General features: G+C 39.3%; 1 protein-coding gene across 3 annotated transcripts in view; it reads left to right on the forward strand.

Annotated features, from left to right (window-relative positions):
* Positions 1-807: 807 nt before the first annotated feature.
* Positions 808-22,425, forward strand: part of b3galt2 (UDP-Gal:betaGlcNAc beta 1,3-galactosyltransferase, polypeptide 2) — a 34,378-nt gene continuing 12,760 nt past the window's right edge. For all 3 annotated transcript variants that reach the window (XM_067596170.1, XM_067596168.1, XM_067596169.1), the window contains exon 1: positions 808-992. The gene's annotated coding sequence lies outside the window, so the exon portion shown is untranslated. The remainder of the gene's footprint in view (positions 993-22,425) is intronic.

Below are 22,425 nucleotides of genomic sequence, written 5' to 3' on the forward strand. Positions count from 1 at the left end.
GTAAAGCAGCTCTATGGTGTTTCAAAGGTTGTTGTTGTTTTATTTCCCCTGTTAAATTAACACATGCTTCTCACAATACAGTTTACCTTATTCACACACCAGCTTTAGTAGAGTTATGTCATAATCACGACATTAAGAGCAAGATTTATATAAATGATTGAGGACTTAACCTTTTAAACACTTTTTTTTCTTCACTTTATTCATTTCACTTTATTCAAGGGCTTGTGATTGTATTAGAGATTTTATTCATGATTTATAACTGCAGTGTTTCACTCTGATATTGTGATGTACTTTCAGACATATTCTGTTTTATTTGATTTATGTGTGTTGTCTGTACTCATTGTTGATGCTGCCTTTCTTGGCCAGGACATCCTTGAAAAAGAGATTTTTAATCTCTGGTTAAATAAAGGTTAAATAAAAAAAAAAAAAAAGTTTTAGCTCAGTATGTCAAACATTGAGTACTGGTGGTCCAGGGACAAAAGAGTCACTTCCCTTGTATCCTCAACAGATAATGGGAAGAGTTTTGTTTCCAGCATTTGTGTTTGATGTGCTGTATATACATTCAGGTTTGACTGTGTTCATAAAAGCTTTGGCAAAAATTCAAAAAGGAAGACCTCTTCTCTTGTGTCCCGCCTTTTTTTCACTATAGGTCAATGTCTGCTATTTCCTCCTATTCTTTTTCTTTCCACCACATCCACTTTCCCACACTGTCAAAAATCCCCTCACACAGTATTCCGACATCACCGTAGCTGACCAATGATATATCTGTCCACATTCCTCGAGCCAATCAGTCTCTAGATGCTGTTCGCCATTCTGTCTTTCAGACCTACTATTGCACAATGATATCCTGGAAAACTTGTCCAAAGGTTTCTGTCAACCACCTACTGGCTCCACTCCACCACCACCACCACCACCAGCTTCTAGACTCCAGAGGGATCCTGTCCTATCTCCTAGCTTCATAACGGGCTACGCTTTATCAAGACGCGTCACAGGTTAGAGTCTAATCGTCAAAAATCTCCGTCGCTAACATCAATTAATTTTGTTATGTACTTCCAGTTGATCTTTCCTTATTGAACTCTGAAAAGAAGGTGTGAGATTTTTGACTAAATGTGTCATTGGGTGATTTGAACAGCAAGTTTGAATATCAGCATATCACAACAAAGACCAAACAGTATATGATATAAATTCAAGTCACCTTTAGCTGTCTTTTCTTCTATTTATCCAAAGATACTTTTATGATGTGCATTACTGAACTCTGACAGTCACAATAAAATTCTGGATTATAAAAAAAATAAGACTGGAGAGTGGTGAAGGGTTTATGGTTTAGGATTAACATTTCTAAAAATATTCAAGTGGAATTTTCCCTCTGCACTAGCTCACATCAAAGAGCAGCATGTACTGTATACAGGACATTAAATAGCACAATATTCACCCCAAATTAAAATGTCACGTATATGCAAATAACCAGTTCGACTACTACCCTAGCAGTGTTGGGGATTAGATAGGGACTAACCCCCATCACCCCTCATCCATATCTATCTCTTGATGTTAGGGCAGAGTCACTATAAGCTGTTCGGCGAAGCTAGTCGTAGTCAGAGATGAGTCACAGAGCTTCAGTTCACTGATCAACACCTCTGCCTCAGCCCCCTGGCACAGCTTGACACACATACACACCCCTGTGTCAATCTGTCAGAAACAAATGGGGTGAGGTGGGGAGAATGTGCAGCGCTAGCAACGGCGACCTCAGCCTGCACCCTTTGAGTACGTGTCATCATCCTCACTGCACAGAGCGAGCAGTGAAATTCCCACCACTTTGACATCTTTTTAGCTACTCTTCTGTTTAAATATTGCTGTACAGATGAATGTTCTCCACATTAATTCTGTACAGTATAGCATATGTTGAATACAGCTGTCATTTAAATCATATATTGTGTTAGTATAATGTTTGCAAATTAATACAAATTAGTGTTGATGCAACCGTTATGAGTTGTTACACCAGGAAAAATTCTCACACACAGTTCACAGCATCCACAAGTTAGTGTGTTCTTGCTGTGTCATATTGCGTACTCAGGATAAGTAACAAATGTAACTCTTCCTCCACATCTGAATTTAAACAGCTGCAAAAAACACAAAAGTTTATAATGGTTTCAGACATATAAACACATTCATTTTTATATTTTTTTTTTATTTACTTATATCTGTGATCTATTGCTTCTATTCTAAATGTCTTGGGTTTGCAGTGTTCTTCTTCCAAACCTTATTTCTTTGCACGTAACGCTTTTTACAGTGCAATGTCACTAACAAACAACCTCCCTGCAGTCACAGCCGTGCTTGTGATGTGCTTGTTAATCCTTGTGCACATTGTGGTCCAACACGAGATACAAACAAAAAAGAAATCTGTTGAGGACATGCTCTACAGCACCACTGGTGGTCAAAAACAGACATCAGTGTAATAATACATTTCACATTCAATTATATTTAATTATAATTAATTATATAATCTGCGCACACAGAAATGTAATTTGTTAATGTATTGCTTGCAAATGCAATACAAGTGTACTAATTCTAACATCTAAATTATATTTAAAAAAATCATAATAATAAGTGAGGATGTTGTAGCACTTTAGGTAAATTATATATGCGGCTATAATAATGTCACGTCATGCATTTTTAATTGCTGGCTTCAGGAATATCTGAAAACATGCTTTTTTAATCTTAAAAAACTACTGACTTGGTATGGACCAATAATGATATAAAGACAACTATTGGACATATAAATTCCTTTTCTAATTAAAAATAAGTGATCAATTATGCAATTCTATGTGTGGTAATTTAATTTACAGTGTGCACTCGAGTGTGCTTCTGCAACTTAATCCTTGTACGTTTAGGGCTGAGCAGGACAGAAGCAGCTCACACCTTTTGGACCTGAAGAGGAATCAGCCTCCTTCGGCTAAATGAGATTTTTTTTTTTTTTAAAAGGAATTCTCCACAAAATGTTGGAGACTAGTCAATATGTCTCCCACTCGTACAAGCTACAGTAATTGCAAACTAATGCCTCATGGTAGAATTAGAGCATTTTTTTTTTTTTTTTTTTTACAGCGACACACAGATCAGTGTTTAAAGTAGATTTTAGCATGACTGATTTCATTTATTTTGAACTGTGACATTACAGAATCACTTCACAAGCAATGGGCTGAATGTGTTCCTCAAGCTCTTTTAGAAAGAGCCCACACTTACCACTGAAGAAAATGAATCATTTTCTGCCATTACTGCTACTCCACTGAGCACCTTTTATCAGTTGCGGCGTTTGAATAAATGGAGAAATGGCAGTTACTATACTGAAAGGCTGCTTAAGAAGACAATAATTGAGGCCAGACGACATGTTCTCAAAGAACAATTTTTTTTTGACAGAAATTGCATAGAAGCCTAATGGTGCTCCACGATCACATGCAATCTATGGACTACTGATGTGGAATACATTCACATCATCGTTGATGTTCAAAGCTCAACTTTTCAGTCCTTATTCTTCTATTAGATATACAGAAAGAAAAGTATGTCCAAGACCATCAGCCAATTAAGCTGATGACCAAAATGACCCGTTTTATCATTTGGGATATCAAACGGATTTAGGATGACTGTCAACACTGCACACCTTGTGGGAGATCTTTATGCCACCCTACTGAAAGAGCATGAATAAGGAGAGGGGGAGATGAAAGCTACTTCTGAGAACTCCAATTAAAATATGTATGTCTTTGAAAATATGTGCTTGCCTTTCATCACCCCTGATTCATTAAAACGACGTATGTGCTCGTTTCTGGACTTGCTTCCTTTCAACCTCAGACCAATTATACAGGATTTCTCTCACTGGCTCTCTCTCTTTTTTTTCCCCAATTTTTTCAACTCATATAAATAAAAAGGGATGGTATTTTCTCGATAGGAAAAGGCTATGCTATAGGTTGATTGTAAGTTCTATTTTGTCAGGAAGATTATTTTATAAATGGATATCAGCTTTATGAAATGTATTTTAAAGTTCTGCTCTTAGTAAGGCTCTGTGATCCTCTTTGATGCTTTGATTTCAGTTCAAGGCCAGTTTCTCTGATTGCCATGGAAATGCTTTGGTGACCTGATGAAACCAGATTCATTTCAGCTCAGAGATCTGAAACATTTGAAGCACTACCCTCCCAATTTTTAGCACAGCTTTCATCAGCTGTATCAAATTTCAAAACCCTGCAGTCCAGGTCTTTGGAAAGATTCAATAATGTTTAATATCTGCTGCTCAGTCAGTCATACACACTAGAATCTGAGCTGAAGAGCTCCACTGCTGCTCAAAGTGAAACAGTTTAGGATTTGTTCATTGACTCTGCCCATTGTCGCTTGTTGATAAGAAATAAGGGAAATATTCCTTGTTTTTTTTTCCTCAGTCAGCTTCATTTCCTTCTTGATGTGTTTCTCCATGAGGATAAGAAGCCATGAATACGCTAAGTATCCTTGAGGAAATGTGAGCAGAAAGCATGGAGTCGATCCGGTTAAGCATGAGTGGTTACTTTTGCTGCTTTACTGTGTGTCTGAGCGGTGTGGAAAATGAGGCATGGAACAACGGTACTGTAGGTTTTATTGTAGAACTGAGAATGAAAGAGAAAATAAAACTTTATACCTACTTGAGGTCAGTCATCACAAGCACTTAAGACGAGAGAATGCTTGGTATCAGACATTTCTAGGATGTAAATAGGTAACAAAATTGCAGAATAATCTTCAGTGGGTGCCATTCAGGCTTCCAGACGGCAGCCACTCTCCACCACAGGAGTGTAAACAAATGAAAATTCTTCATTTGAATATGAGCAGATAATACGCTCTGAACAGATATGAACAGCATCCAAATTTTTTGCACAAACATTTGCACATGTTATTTTAAACTGATGATTCGATATTGAGCTCACTTTGCATGAGAGCACATGAGCTGAATTTAAGGACTTTATCTTTTCACATTAGTTTTATCTTTTTAATTTTTTTTATCATTGACACTTCAAGCTTTATTTACATCTGGACATCCTCCCACTTTATTCACAAACAAACACAGTCCACACACAGTTTTTTTTTTTCTTCTTCAAATTATGCAATGTGGCCAAGAGCAATTCTGATCTGTATTTTCTCACTGTTAAAACCTCCTACTCTGCTGTATTTCCAATATTCGTCTTCACCTAGAACATTAATAGTTACTGAGTCTAAATAAAAGCTTTGTTAGACTTACCATTTTATTTTTTAAGGGTGGGGTTCTTGTGATATATTTTGTGATTAATTTATGCATGATTAAAATTTTATGTTATAAATTATATTTTGAGGGCAGGTACGTTTATGCATTTCAGTATGAGGAATATAAACTAATTGAATGCAGAAAATGAAGCAATGTATACAAATTCTATTCACAATTTTTTGTGTCTGGAAGGAAGTGAGGCCACTCTCTGCAGTTATTTTCTAAGCCTTATATTTCAGTGCAAGGTGACAAGGGATGACGCCACAGACATCGCAACACTATTCACACAATTAACCTTAATACACCAGCTTGGCTATGGCATCGCAGAAAACAAATGTGTTTTCAAATCTGTGCTTGTCAGAGATGTGTAGGTGGCTACGCCTGACCTCACCAAGCCCCTTCTGGCCTTGATGTAAAAGACCGGCTACTGGCAGAAAATATGTTACCCAAAATTATTCTCTTTATTCAGCTTTTCCCTCTATTAAACTGTTCCAAAAATCATTCAGGCCATGTAGGAGGAGGTAGAAAATGGAAAAGTCCCTGAAAAAATAGACCACAAACACAAGGCTAAAAATGCATTCCTTTAACATAACCATTTACCATGTTGAACTAGATTTTAATCCTTCATGGGAAGTTCACAAAAAAAAAGCTCTCCATTTGCCAGCAGAACACTTGGTAAGATTAAAAAGCCTCCCCTAACAGCCTTGTTGTGAGCCAGCTCTGCCTGTATTAATGTCTTTGTAGATTAGGCACAGTGAGGGGGCACGCTAGGGGTCAGCGCTAGAAGCAGGTAGTACAAGCAGATTTTTGCCCCCACATGCCACTGGCCAACAGCTGGCTTTACAGCGTGCCGCTGGCCCTGCTGATTAGATGAAGTGCCTCAGTTTATCCCATCTACTCCCTAAACCCATACTGGGAGGCTCAGGGAGCATGTTTATGCTCCTGCCAAAACACATACGACAGTGAATGAAGCCTCCATAAAGACACGGCTGCAGACGTACCTCATCCTCCCTGCAGGCGACGACTTACACTTTCCAGTTCATTTCAGGATAATATCCAGAAAGAAAGAAAAAAGGAGAGAAAATAAGAATGGAAAGGAATGAGCGAGACAGACAAGGACCAAGACAGAGAATAAACAACAAGGAGGTACAATGTATGGGGTCGCTGCTGCCATTCTCCGTGCGTTGCCCCCAGGCTTGATGTTTCAAAAATGTTGCATTCAAACCAAACAGGGATAACTAATTGTACATTTCAAATGCAAAGCCTGCCTACAGGGTAGTTTGGCAGGATTGCGTATAAAAGGATTTATACGTGTCTGCTCCACAGAGAGAAGCCAACACGTGTGCATGCCAAACTGCATGCCTCTTCTGAGTTAGACAGAGAGGCAAAACCGAACAATCAAGCATTATGTCCTCCTCTCAAAGGCATTGCTGAGTTTGATAAGGGCTAAGTGGTGCTGCTGTAAGCATCAACTTCACATTAAGGAATCTCCGTAATTCTTCTTAGAGACTTCATAGCCAAGAAGTGAAGACCAAACTGTGAGACTCTCCAAATGACTGTCTGTTTGTCTGATAAGAGTCTAGGCTGCATCCATGCCAGTGGCTCTGTGAGCCTGTACTTATGCACAGTGATACTTTGACCTAAATGCTAATGCCACCATGCTAATATGATCAAAATTATAATGCTAACATGCTGATGCTAAGAAGGTATATTACCATATTACCATGTTCACCATGACAGCCTAGTAAGTTTGCATGCTAAAATTTGCTAATTAGTACTAAACATATATGCCACTGAGGCTGACGGGGATGTTGTTAATTTTGCAGATATTTAGTCATAAACTAAAGTATTGGACAAAATGAATTTTTCATCCTGAAGGGTACATGAATGTGTATGTAAAATTTTATAGCAATAAATCCAGTAGTTGTCAAGTAACTTCACTTACATACACAAATGTTAACCTCATGGTGGTGCAAGAGGAAAAGTCAGGGGATCACCAACATCATTAGGATTCATCATCTGAGAAACATAAATGTCTTTACCAAATTTCATGACAATCCATCCAATACATTTTGATATACAGTACCAGTCAAAAGTATTGCCACACCTTCCCATCCCAAAATGTGCCCAAACTTTTTACTGGTACCGTATTTCAGTCTTGACCAAAAGTTGCAGACTGACTGACATTGCCATGCCTAGAACCATGCTGCTAGCATGACTAAAAACCTACTAAGGGGAATGGCGCACATTGTAATGTCTCCATTGCATGTTTGTGATGTGTGTTGGGGTGTTTGACAATGTAACTCACTCATGATACCATCATTTTATCTGAGCCAATGCTAAAGAAAGAAATGTTGATGCAGCTTATAAAATTAAAAAATGGGAAGCAGCTAACAGCAATGAGCCATCATTTCCTCTTTCTGATACGCGTTATTTTAAGCCACTGAGTCAACCCAAGATCTACTATGGCACCATACTCTACCCATCTCCAGATATGTGCTCATATGTATTCATTACCTCCATGTAATAAGCAGCATTAGCAGAGGATATATTTTGTTCAAATACTATGAACATAGCTCATGCTATGTTCTGTACAGTACAAAACTGGAGAGAAATGCTGACTGTTGTTCAACTTCAATAAGACATATGAGCGCGATAGAGAGAGAGAGAGAGAGAGAGGCTGAGAATGAAAGAAAGAGAAAAAAGGGAGAGGGATTAGAGTACATGTTCTTTCTGAGGGCAACCATTTTCTTTTGATATTTAAAAAAAAAAAAAAGAAATTCAGCCTATGAGCACCCACAGAATTCAAACAGAAAACCTGCATTTCAAAGCCAATGGAAATTGATTAATGTATTCTCTTTGAAGGCCGGTAACATGGCCAGTTTTTGCCAGGGTTTACTTACAGATACAGGCCTGTATCATGAAAGCATCATCATGCAGATGGAATAAGAAATGACTTGCTCAGCACATGTGATGTCATCAGATATGACTGGAGGGCAAGAATGAAGCATATGTGCATGTGCCTTATATGAGCTAAAAATATGTTCATAAAAAGCTCAGTAGTGCAGGTAAAGTAATGGAATGAGAGGCGTAATATATGGAAAGCAGATGGTGTATTTCTTGCGTATAAATTAGATCTACTAAACCCCTTAGGGTTAATATGAAAGATAAGAATGATCAGACTTCAGATCTATATGAGGCAGCCGGCCTTTAGGAAAAAAATAATACATATCATATGTGACTGAGTTTCACGTCTGACCTGCTCGCTACGAATTTAACTAACTCTTGAGCGTTTGCCAGTTCAGGGTGATTCATTTCAGCTGCAGAGAACAATGTGGTAACATAATACCACATGATCATAGACTGTAGTGTATAATCATGATTCACCTGCGTTACCATAATTGTTGGTCACATTAAAAACATGACTCAAAGGAAGGTTGGTCTGTCAGTCAGTCCACCACATTGGCTCCAGACTGAAATAATTCAGGAAGTATTGAAGGGACTGCCATGAAATTTTGTTCAGACAGTCATGGTCCTGAGAAAATTAATCCCAATGACCTTTCCTCTTGCACCTATATGAGGCTGACATTTTTGGTTTTTAGTGAAACGTCTAGACAACTGTTGGATGGATTGCTATGATATTTGGAACAGACATTCATGTCCCCCTCAGGGTGACTTGTATTAACTTTGGTGACCCCTTTCCATCTATCACTATCATCAGACCAAAATTTCAATTTTTCAAATACTTTGGTTTATGACCAAATTGCAATACTAATGACATTTCCATCAGCCTCAGCTGTACTTTGTGTTTAATGCTAGTGACTGTAAGCATGCTAAGATGCTGGTGACCATGGTAAACATTATAACTGCTTAATGCCAGAACGTTAGCACTGTCTTTTAAGTGTGTCAGCATGCTGATGTTAGCATTTAGCTAAAAACAATACTGTGCAAAAGAACAGCATCACGTGTTATGCTTTGAAGAGTTTTATTTAAAATTTACTTTACTATATTTCAGCATAATCACAATCAAAATAAAATGTATTTATTTGTTTATTTTTGGCAACAGCTGACTGATTAGCACATTTCAAAACTGATCTTCTACTTTTCCATTTTCATCATATTATGCAGTAATTTGGGGGATTTGTTTTACAAATATCTTATAAATCAAATGTAATAGGCTGTATGGGAGACATTGCTGTATGGAGGTTAAGGGTGACTGGTCTGGGGCCATTTATCGATCCGAATGCATCCTTAGTGTGGACAACGATGACTTTGTGAGCATCCAAAAAACTACAGCTGCCATGAAAACTTACCAATACGACAGCGTGGGTACTGGTATCATCGTGACATGGTTTCGTCTACATCCATACATCCTTTTTTTCAACTTTTTTAGCTGTAGTCTCTGCTGTCTGTAAACTTCCACATCATGCAGTCCTTTCTGAAACTCATCACTGTAACTACAGTCCCATGCACATCACTACAGAATATGGAGAAAACTCAGAGAAAGTTTGGCAATCTTGCCTTGTCTAGTTACTGTTGCTAAGCTATGATTGGACAATCAATGTTTGGGGAGGGGTTCGATTGCAGGCAAATGTGCAAGTCCTACAGGGCTCTTGCATGCTCCTGCATAGGTTGCAAGTATGCCATTAGTTTTGATTAGTGAAATTTAATTTGCCAGCACAGTAACTTCTCAAGTTAACTAGTTTGAAAAAAGTCTCTTCATCTTCAATACTGATGTTAGAGAACTGTGTAATGCAATATGGGTGGAACAAGCTGTTACTTATACAGCTGATACAGTTCTTTACAAAGCTTTAGATGCTTTGTGAATATTCACGACTGGACTTGCAACTCTCAATAATGGACAAAATTGATTGAAATGGTGTCGCCCACACTGAGTCAACAATCATAATAAATGGACTAATGAATGATACTGTGAGACACATATTCACTCTCACTGAAAGGAAAAATTTCATTTTCTTTGCACTACAGGCTAAATAGCAGCTGTTAGAGGCTTTGAACACCTAATAAGTGTCATACTAGTCTTTTTCCTCTCTGTCAATTCAAAGCATTGACCAAACTTCATCTGCCCTTTGCAGCCACACAACAGCTTATTTTAAAAAATCTTTTCTTCTGCTAGTCCCCCCATGCTACATGCCCTTCCGCCCCCCTTTTTTTGGTAATAACTCACAAAGCTCATAATGAATGTAGTCAGTGATTTGGCACTAGCCATGAGATGAGATCATAAGGTGATCACAAATATGCTGCTTTCCCTTTTGTGCCCTATTACCTTCCCTTCTGCAAGACCCTCCATCCCATTTGTCCGTGGCTGGGGTTATTTCATAGTGGCTGAGTGTAAGATGAGACGGCAAGGCTGCTCATGTGTGAATACACCTCTGACAGTAGTCACAATTCAGGCATTTTTGAAAACCACCCATAAACAACGGTGGAGGGCAAAAGATGCTTACAGAGGCAGTAAGTGTAGACGAAGTAAAGCGCCAGTGTTGGTGGAGGAGGCAGCAGTCCATTCAGGAGAGTCCCAGGCTTTATGTTGATTCATTACTCTATTAGGCCTCGTGACAGAGATAAGGACCAGCATGTTTCAAAGTGATAGCTGACCTCTGCGTTTTACCCATCCTACCACCAACACGTCCACAGCGGCCTCCGTTTGTCAAACACACATACTCACTTACACACGGGAGGGGGGGGGAGGCAAACACGGGTACGCTAACTCTCACACCCACACATGCATGTGTACAAAAAAACCCCAAAATAACACAGTGACAGAGAGAGAGAAACATTGACACAGTATCAGTGTGTGAAATGCTTCTGCGCGTCAACACTCACACACAAAATGGACACTGGCAAGTACACACATCTGTGCTTGTGTGCTTAAAGAAAGACACAACCCACATGTATAAAGTATAAATTCTCCACTGTATCACCTCATGAGTAAGCCAACGCCCATGAGCAACAAAGTCAAACTTGCATAAATCACACTGCATTTCCTAAATGTAATATCACGTGTCCAGTTTGGTAACAACTGGGACATTTCAGCAGTAAGTGATGGAAGGAAACTCAAAGAAAATCTCCCACTGATGTAGATTACAAGAGGCAGGCTCTCTGTGGATTAAAAAAAAAAAAAAAACAATACAAAAAGGATATTTTTTTTACTTTGCTATACAGAGTGTGAAGTTTACTTACAATAAAACATAAAGTTAATTTGTCAGATAATGCAAATTTAAACTGCCATTTCCTCCTTCCAACTGGGCTCACTAAAGAGAGTTTTCTCATGCTGCTTTGATAGTTATAATGAAGTACTAACTCAGTCAACACTGTATCATCTTTCCACTAAATAAGGGAAAGGAGAGCTAAAGTGCCAGGCAAAATATCACAAACAAAGTATCGGGTTATGACATGAATTAATCATAGATTACTCTCACAAATGCTTTGGTGGCCGCAAGCTAGAATATGAGTAATCATGCATCCTGGATGAAAAAGGAGCCGTATGTATGTCCTTCGAACAAAGTGGAGGAATGTTTAATTTAGAGAGCAACCTACCTCAAACCATCTGGAGCAAGAAAACAAAGACAGTTGTCTTTGAAGCAATCAAAAAGGACATTTTTTCGAGAGACATACCTATATTGAGGCAACAAGATTCTGGCTTTGATCTTGCATAAGTCCATGTACAGCCAACCACATGACACCGACAGAGTCTTGTTATTGTCTGAACCTGCTGGTGTAAAACACCCAGTTCAGAATTGACCAACCAGTGTATAAAGAAATGGGCAAAAGGCAACAGACTGTGTAGTTTTAAAAAAAAAAAAATCAATGTTTTACCAGATAGATTCTAGTAAATAAATGACTAAATAGGGCTAAAACAAAGCCAAAGCCAAGAGGGTTAAGAGTCAGTTGGATAAGGGGAATAGGACGTCTGTGGCTGGGTGTGCTCAGCTTCTCTTCCCTGCGTGTTGCAACTATCACGCCAAGGACTACTGTGCTGTTGCTGGTCACTGGTTTATGGCTGGTTGGCGGCTGCATCAATGTTAGGCTGTATTTTCTTGGGGCTCTGCTAATCAGCTGCTGTTCTGCACCATACAGCTCTCCAGACATCGACCCAGCCATTTCATGTAGTGGAAAACCAGCAGCAGGTTCAGCACACCTCCACACTGCCCACAAGAGACAAGCAAACTGACCCAGTGAGTTGCAAACATCATTTCTACCAAAATTCTGCACAAAATAGAATACAGAGACCAACCCACATAAACACTCGGATTCTTACACTTGCACAGGGAAACAATTCGAAACTACATTAAATTCACTCATTAAAGTCTGTAACTGCACACAAGAGGACACAGCAAACTGATTGACTCTAGTGTGTGTGTGTGGCTGGTTAAGTAACTGCAGAAAGGAGGTCATACCCAAGCACACCTGTATACCATCAGCCCATCACCATGCAATTCACACCACACCACACATGAAAATCACACCCACAGCACACAAATTAGGTGCTTGAACAATAACAGTGTTGACCACTGACAGTCACAGTGGTAATGTGAGATGCCGCTCCCGCTCCTTTCCCACTTGCATAATTAAGTCTATCTAGCTTTCATTTCAGTTCCTGCTAATGAAAACCCCACATGGCAAATCAGGCTGGCATGCACCAATCCAGTTTTATTTGATCTCGCATTGTCACGGAAGCATGAATCATGATGTGGACTTTGTACAAGGCCAAGCAAGAAAAAAAAATAAAATCACTTGAAAGCTTCCCCAACTGTGGAGCTGAAAAAGACAGAATCTTGGTCTCAGTCGCATTCAGCATCAATCAGCAGCTCTGTGTTCTCCAGAAAATCAGCAGGAATGGCACAAATATAGGCTTTTGTTGCCAGATACGGCTACAAATTTGTCATTTTCAAGTTTTTGGCAGAATATCTGTGATCGATGTCCGGGAAGATAATAGACACACCCTTTTTGCATCCTTCAAAAGTACCATTATATGACTTTGTTCTTATCATGTATACTGGCCTTTAAAGGGGACATATCATGCTTTTTGTGATTTTCTGTTATTTTATACTGTTATGATATCATATATCTATGTTACGCACGGGTAAAGTTCCAAAACTAGAGGTGAACATGTGTAAAAATGCTCTATGAAAGTCAAAAGCCAGGATTTAAACGATTTAAATAGGCTGAGGTTTTGAGATAATCTGTCTTGATCACAACTGAATAACATTTAACAGCAATGTGTCTTTCCAATTTCCTGGTTTCTTTGGATAATCCACCAACCTCACAGTGAACAGTTTTGCATCGGAGGAGTTTTTGCTATAGTCCATGAAAACTGTTGGCAGTGAGGTCTGTGGATTGTCCCCAGCAATGGAGAAATTGTTTCTGAAAACACTCACTGCTCAGCACATTAAATCAACGCAATCTGCAAGGCTCGATACCATGAGGGGGAAGTGAGAAAGCATTTTTTTTTTTTTTTGTTTTTTTGTTTTTTTGTTTTGGGACAACATTTTCACCAGTATAAATTTCAGCTTATAAATGATTCCACCAGGAATCCTTAAAAAAACTGCAGTTTCCACAATTCCAGGAATATATATTGTAAGGGTAAAAGTTTTGGGTTTTCTTTAGAAACTTTGACTGTTAAAGGAAAGAAAAGCTGGGACTGAAAATGTTAGTGTTTGAACCACATCCAGTTCCAGTGCTGCTTACATTATCAGAAATAAACAGGTGCTCAGTGCATCTTCCTGGATGCTATCTCCACTATCCCTGAAGATCTAAAAGGAGGCTATCTCTCCTAACCAGCCATGCTCTGTCAGCTGAATACCATTTGGTAACACAAACATTTAAGCAGAATCACATTAATAGAGAATGACCCCACCAGAATTCCCATTGACTGATCTCTTATCTGTCTGGTGTCTGCTGCTGTAGGTCAGAAATTTGCTGCATCTTGGCACAATTCCTGGTTCTCTGACTGGTTCTGCAGGACACATTGACACTGCAAAGGGCCCCAAAGGCTCCAACTCATGTGTAGACTTAATTTACTTTATCCCGCTATTTTCATTTGGAATGTATTGTATGTCTTTATACCATGGCCCCAGAAAAAATAATAGGATGTTTCTTTTTGGCTTTTACATCCATCAAAATTGTATTCCAGGACACCTCAAATGTAGTTCTGGTCAATAATAATCCACACAATTTATTTTAAACTGCAGGTAGACATAGCAACAATGCTGCAAAGGTTGTTCGCCAGGAAGTAGTTACAGCAATAGCTGCCTGGTCAGTGTAACTCCAATGTTTTATCCTTTTTAGCTCTGTTTCGGAGTGTTTAGCAGCCAGTTGTTTTGTCAGTCTGTCAGTTGGTGCTGGAGTGTACAGCTACAGTATCTCAATACCCATTCTTTAGCACTCACAGCTGTATTCATAGGCTGATTAATATTAATGAAGAACATTTAAGAATAAAGGAATTTATTGTAATATTGCTAAAAGAAAAATTATTTGGCCATTTATGTTGCTGATAGTTATGATCATAATAAAAACTGACTATTGCTCTGTAACAGCAATCTACAGTCTAAAAATCAACAGGTTTTACACAAATAAAATGTTTTTAATGAAAAACATTTTCATGGGTGCGGATAATAATGATGATATTTTTATAGTTTCATCTACTCTTCCACGGAGAGGTCAGAGGTAATTTTACAGCAGCTGGTATGTGCTCAGTCTCTTGGCAGAGGACATTTCATCCAGGTGTCTGGTGGCCCACACAGAGCCTTGAAGCTGAGCTGTGTGGTTGATAGACAGCCTCTCAAAATCACCCCGCCTCCCTGCCTTCCTCCTACTCTCTACATCTGTTTTAAAGCATATCAATACAAAATTAATTGTATAATGGTACAGTACATATTATAATCTGAGAGTGTGACATGGAAAAGGACATCAAATTGGTAGTGGACCATTTGAGATGTTAGCTTTTGGATTTACCTGCCCTGATATTGCAATCTACAACACAACTATATGTAACAAATGGTATAGTAACAGGCAAGAGGAGAAGGCAAAGGCTAGGTTCAGGAGAAAACAAAGCAGGGACCAAAAATAACAGGACAGGAACACTAGAAATAGGCTGGAATGACACGGAGAGGTAATATGACGAACTGGCACTGAGAGACGGGAACACTGAATACACTAGAAGGGAATAATGATGAGGGACTGGTGAAACTAATCAGGGCAGGGTAGACAATCACACAGGTGGGAAAGACACAGGGGCAGGAAGTGAAGTATCTGGAATGAGGAGAGGTAAGTATTTAAAAATAAAACAGGAAATAATTAATAAATTACATAAAACATTAAAAACATAACTGAAGAAGCAGGGCAGGACATATCACTATATCAATCAGCCCATATAGTATTGCAGTGTTCCAAGAAGGGGTGGCATTAGCAATGCCTCTCAGTGTTACCAGTTAAGTTACTGTAAGTGTTGCTTTCTGCATGTTAATGTGTGGTACACTGGTTTCACTCTGAGTTTTAGTAGGTGAGTCAACTGACAGGTCGCACCCATCAACTGTTGCCTTGCTGTGAAAACCTGAAAGGGCCTGTTCAGCCTTGATACTTCCTGGTAATTTACCACACAAGATGTACAAACCAACACTCAACCCAGCCCAGGTTTGAAAATTAGAAACCAGTTTCACTTCTGTACAACTCAAATCAATCCAGCTTTAAGCAGGGGCACTCTACCAAGACTGCCACCCTTTCAGTTATGGAATCACTACGTGCAGCTAGAGATGCTGGTCATTCTTCAGCTCTATTGCTGCTAGATCTGTCAGCTGCCTTTGACACAGTTAACCACCAAATCCTCCTCTCCATATTCACTGAGTTTGGTATCTCAGGATCTGCCTTCTACTGGTTCATATCCTACCTCTCAGGGAGATATTTTAGAGTATCTTGGAGGACAGAAGTGTCCAAACCACACGGCTTATCCACAGGGGTTCTTCAAGGGTCAGTGCTTGGTCCCCTTCTCTTTTCAGTATACACGACTTCACTTTGTGCAATAATCCGCTCCCATGGTTTCTCATACCATTGCTATGCTGATGATACCCAGCTCTTCCTGTCATTCCCGCCAGAAGACCACACAGTCTCGGCTTGGATCTCATCATGCCTTGCCGATATATCAGCATGGATGAAAGGACATTACCTTCAGCTTAACATCTGTAAGACCAAGCTCCTTGTCATCCCAGCCAGTCCCTCTATACAACAAGACATCAGCATCCAACTCAAATCAACCCAACAAAGTCTGCCTGAAACACGAGTGTCATGATTGATGACCAACTAACCTTTAAAGTTCACATTGTTGTGGGAAATCTTCAGATGGGCCGATAAATCTTCGGGTCACCCACAATTTAGTATTAAACTCAAAACCTGTAAGAGAAAGACTCAAAGAAATACACTGGAAGCTGGTAGAGTTCAATTTGAATAGGTTTACTCTGCATAAAGAGCAATACAAAGCAAACCGTGGCCTTGATCCTGGGATAAAGAACCAAATGAAAAATCAAAACATTAACTTATATACCTCTCATAATGAATTGATCAACACTTTGATAATAATCCAAACATGACTCATCTCAGAAAACAATGGTGTCTCACACTTCTCTAACATGTATCAGTTGTACTTTGTATCTTCCGCATTTCTCCTAATACACATGGCGTAGTGGCCTTTGCTCATCACACACAGAAAATTCAAATGTGACCTCACTGATCCTCCCCTTCCGAGTTCCCTTGGGAACGATCTCTTATTGACATGAATGTTATCTTCGCACAATTACTGGCCTATTCATGGAAAGGCAGTTTTCCACCACAACGTGACCTCAATTGCTCGGTTGTGTCGATTTGCCCTGTACAACATGAGGAAGATCAGACCCTACCTGTCTGAGTATGCAGCACAACTCCTTGTACAGGCTTGTTATTCCACAATAGTGGAATAGTGTGAGGTTCTGTTTTTTACCAGCAATAAAAACTGTTTCCACTGCTAAATACACCACCACAGGAACAATTTAAATAATTTAATAGGAACTAAAAATACCATGGTAAAATACTAGGTAAAATGATACAAAAGTAAAACAGTTAATATCTGTCCTTTAAAATGGCATGCAAGAGTCCAATACCATTAATAAGAATATAGTTCAGAAAGGGGAGATGTGAAGTGAACTTAAGTTCCTCGGGGCAGCACAGGAGACGGGAGTTTCTATGGCAGTTGTCGCGAGGCCGCTCTGTTTCTGGACCAGCTGTCCTATCTCCTCCTAGGCGTTGCTGCGGTCGCTGTTGAGCAGAAACAAACACCTTCAGTTGTGGTTTCACACCAACAACAGCTCACACACATACACAGGATTAGCTTGCTTGGTTCATGTTCCTTTACTTATTGTATAGTGGGTGTTGAACCAAGTCTCTCCACGTTCTGTCTGGCTCGTCCACGGACATCCGTGCGGTACCTCGTTTCAGGCTCTAACTCTGTCGTTCTGTATTCTGTCCATTTCAGTCGCACACCTCAACTCTACCGTCCAAACTCCATCGCGTGGTTCACACTGTCCTGTGTCCGCCAATCTGGTGCTGTGTGGGGGGTGTGGTCCAGTTAGACACAGCTGTTTCTTATCACTCTCTGATTCTCAGTCCCAAACATGCAAAATATCAAAACACGAAATCTATAAAAAACACGCAAAATATAAAAGTCAAACCATGCAATACACAAATCCAAGAATAATAAATAATATAAAAATATGTATAAATATGCTGATAAAACCCAAACTAAAAGCAAAAACATGCAATTACTGAGATCAAGTGAATAAGAAAACTTAAAAGAAAAGGACCCACTTGCATTATATCACACATAGACTACTGCAAATCCTTACTGGCAGGCCTCCCCCCATGTATGTTCAAACCTCTGCAGATGATCCAGAATGTGGCAGCCTGTCTGGTCTTCAACCAGCCCAAAACAGCACGTCACCCCGCTGTTCATATCCCCCCACTGGCCCCCAGTTGCCGCCCGCATAAAAATCAAAACCCTGATACTCACCAACAAAACAGCAACTTAAACAGCTCCTGCCTACCTGAACTCCCACATTCAAGTCACAACAGGGCCCTAAGTCACTAGCCAGACTCTTCTCTTCTGTAGTTCCTCAATAGTGAAACCAGTTATCAAGCTCTGTTTGATCCGCAGAGTCTCTTTCGATCTTTAAAAAAAGACTGAAGACCCAGCTCTTTCACCAACACCTCCGCACTTGATGGACTGAAGGGAAAAAAAAAAAAAAAATCTACCTCTATACAGTCTGTGCACTCTATTCATTGCCTCTGTGCACTGACTGTTGGCATCTACGTCCTGTCAGACTCAAACTTAGTTTTATGGCACTCGTGTTGTTCTTTCCTGACTTGATCCCTGTTTGTGTTGTATCAGCTCTCAGATTTATGTCCCTTTGGATAAAAGCATCCGCTAAATGAAATTGTAAATTGTAAATTCAGCCAATATCAAAACAGTTTGTTTTCCATTTAGTGTTCCTCAGTCAATGTAAGAGTCAGCAGAGATGTCAAACCATGAGTTTTGTTCCGTACACCAATAATGGCATGCCCTCCTCATAGACAGAAAGTGTTTAAAAACTAACTGTGCTGTGTTGTACAAATAAAGTAAAAAAGAAGTTTGCCTTGCTGGTTCCTGAGCTAATGCAACCCAGTTCACCATAGTATGTCAAAACTCCACATTTCATAACTTCTTGTAAACACACTGGTTGAGTAACATTTTTGTTTCATTTTTAGGGACCGAGTCCAAAAGGCAGAGGACTACTGTAAAACAGCCTTGTTTTTCGTATGTTTGTTTGTTTGTTTGTTTGTTTGTTTGTTTGTTTCTTTCTTTCTTTCTTTCTTTCTTTCTTTCTTTCTTTCTTTCTTTCTCTCTTTCTTTCTTTCTTTCTTTCTCTCTTTCTTTATTATTCCAGGACATCACACCTTAATTTGACCCTAAACATACTCAACAACTCATCAAATTTGGCACGCACATCAGGTCTGGTGAAAAATTTGATAAAATGTAAAAATTAACCCCTATAGTGCCAAAAATGTGCTCTCTAGCACCACCTATGTAACTAAAATGGCTGCCACGGCCCGTAGGAATGTCGTAGAGAGATCAAACCAAAACTGAATTATTCGTCTCACCAAGACCTACAAATCATAAGCTGACACCCCTGACCTAAATCCAACAGGAAGTCCACAATTAGCCTTTCAGAATAAGACTTTGCCCCCAGTTTTGATGATAATTAGGAAAATAATTTGTTTCACACACAAACTCATCAAGACTTTCCAATTTACTAATTGAAATTCAAGTGAATGGGTCCAGAACTTGGATAATTTTGATGACACAGGTGTGAGCAAGACAGACATGTCTCACCCTGCAGAAAATTCTCATCCTGTCAATCAAACTTTCAAAATAAAAGCACACTACACTCGTAAGAAATATCCCTCATTTTCAAAAAGTTTAATTTTAATCTGATTCTCAAGATGTAACTTTTGAGATTTTGCGATTATGCCAATGACAATGACAACAATACCTCTACATGATGTTTTCTCGACTCTCTTTCTCCCTAATTTATCTGTATGTGTGTGTGGACTGCATTAATTCAGAATAACAGCAGCCACACCGCATCAGACCATTTCATAAATAAGTAGTGTTTTTAGTCTTATACTTCAATTACATTTAAATTATTAAACATGTAAACTGCTCACTAAAGATGTTGAATGGAGTTTTTCATACTTAATTTTAAAGACTGTTAATGAAAAGATCACACCACAGTATTCTCGTACTTTCTCAAAAAAGGAAAGGAATGCATCCCTCGTAACTGCCAACATGACTTCCCGCTTTCACCTCCAGCTTGTCTTGTTTACATTGCTCATTTGTACATTGTGGCTGGATTGCAGACTGTCTGACCACATCTATATCTGGCAGTGAAGATCGGACAGCTCCGTCTTTCTTTAGCCCGTGCTATGACAAGTATCTTGTGTCTAGACGTGTCTGGATATGATTGAGATGGATTTACACATGGAATTAAAATGTGTTTCCTGTATACAGACTGAAATCAGATTTCTCTTTTTTGTGAAAAGCAGAGACAATCACACATGTATGCTAGTTCTTATTATTCTGTCTCTATATATTGACAGGAAACACTGCACTGCTTGTTGCTCATCTATGAGAATCAATCCATTTTGACAGGCATGCTACTGTCCAAAGTGTCTGCCAACTGTGTGAAATGCATGCATTTTCTGATTGGATCTGCTCAGAAAAAATGTTTTTCACATTAATGTGGATGTATGCATCTCTCACCACTTAGGGGGCTGTTTTTGTGATCCATCCTGTATGTATCATATGTCAGATTTATGCAAATGATTTTAACTTAATTAAAAAGCAAACACATATAATTAAAGCATGTGTTGATTGGAGGAATAAGGATAATTTCCAAGGATAATTGCAATCAGAAAAAGCTACTTTTTCCCCCAAACATGTCAGTCAATCTGTCCTGGTATGATTTAAATGATAAAAGTCTCCTTTGTAATTTTTACACCATGTTTTGTCCCAGAGATAACAGAAAATTGAGTGAAGTAAAATCGGGCTTAATTCTTAGTAAGATGTCCTCGGCTATAACACAGTTGACCCCCATTTTTTTTTGAACAGGGGCCTGAGTCTGAGTGAAGGCAAAGATATTCACAGAGACGTCCCTGCCTGCTCTTGAGGCTCTGCCACAGGATATTGCGACTGCACTCTTTAAGAGAAGCAATAACAGCTCACATTTCATCTGAGACTGCATTTCTTAAAGGGCGTACCGTCGAGATAACCAACCTTCCCCTCCTCTAGCAACGTCTGAGAGAAAAAGTAAAGTAGAGACCAACCTGGAGAAAATGTGCTTTGGAAAGGATTAGAACAAAGAGGAAAAAAAATAGGTAAACACATGAAGGGAATAGGTATATAAAACTGCATTATTCGCCATGTCATTTGGCATTTCTTTTCAGAACTTGCCAATATGGTGAATTGACCATGCCTGAAAGCATAGAAATTAGAGATTATTCAAATGTGAAAGGGTTTCCGAGTTGCTATGCAAATGTTGGGCCATTTATGTTTGAACTTATTGCTTTGCATAGAAAAGAAACCGTGGCTGTACGTTCATATTTTTGTCACTTCTTAGAAGTATGTTAGAAACGACACAAACAAAACAAACAAACAATACAGAAGCATGGTCTCTGTCTTTATTTGTTTTGCCACTGCAGTCATATTTTGTGGATAGCGCTTCATTTTATGTCAAAGCACACACATACTTTTATTGACTTTACACTTCAAGACATGGGTGTTTAAACTCTTGTGAGATAAAAGGAGATCACATTACAGGAGCTGCAATTATCATTTATAAAAAAAAAAAAAAAAAAGACTGCAGAGGCATCAATCAGAAATTTATGAAAAGTAAAAAAGTGTGTGTTTGTGTGCATGTACGTTTATGTCTACTATATCTGTGTATGCATGCATGTGTGCAGGGGACTGAATTTCTCTAAGACACAGCAGGAGAGGCAGACGTGATGTTCCGAGATACTCCCCGAGCACCAGCAATTAATGATGACAATTTAAATTTTGATACGGCAGTCTTTGCAGAGGCAGCCAGGCTAGACACGTTGAGGAAGTCACCTATCTAATAGATGCCACATGATATTAATGTACAGAGGCGCACTGTTTCTAACCTGGCAGCCATGGGAAATCAATCACCACCCCGGCATTACTTTCTTTTGACAAATATGCTCTCACCGGCCAGGTAGCCGAGCTAATGGCCTCCAAAGTATTTCTGTCAAAGACACAGCTCCTATTAATTATTCAGTCACATGTGCTCCTATGCTGTGTGGTGATACCTTACAATATTTACAGTGCTGCAAGAGGATGCTCTCCCAACGGCTTACTGTCCCTGAAGTGGCAAGCTGCTTTTGCACGAGCAATAATTCCATCTGCTCCACTTCTACTGAGAGAGGGAAAGAGACAAGCTGCTTTCACTGCTTATCAAGAAACACGGCGGTCTCTGGAGGTGCATGAGTGTAAACATGACTGAAGGCTGATGAAGGGTTTGCATTGTGTTTAAGTCATTAATGAGGCAGGTAGGGTTTCATCATCATGCTGGAGT

Source organism: Thunnus thynnus, chromosome 8 (assembly GCF_963924715.1).
Source record: "Thunnus thynnus chromosome 8, fThuThy2.1, whole genome shotgun sequence".
In the NCBI taxonomy this organism is placed as follows: Eukaryota; Metazoa; Chordata; class Actinopteri; order Scombriformes; family Scombridae; genus Thunnus; species Thunnus thynnus.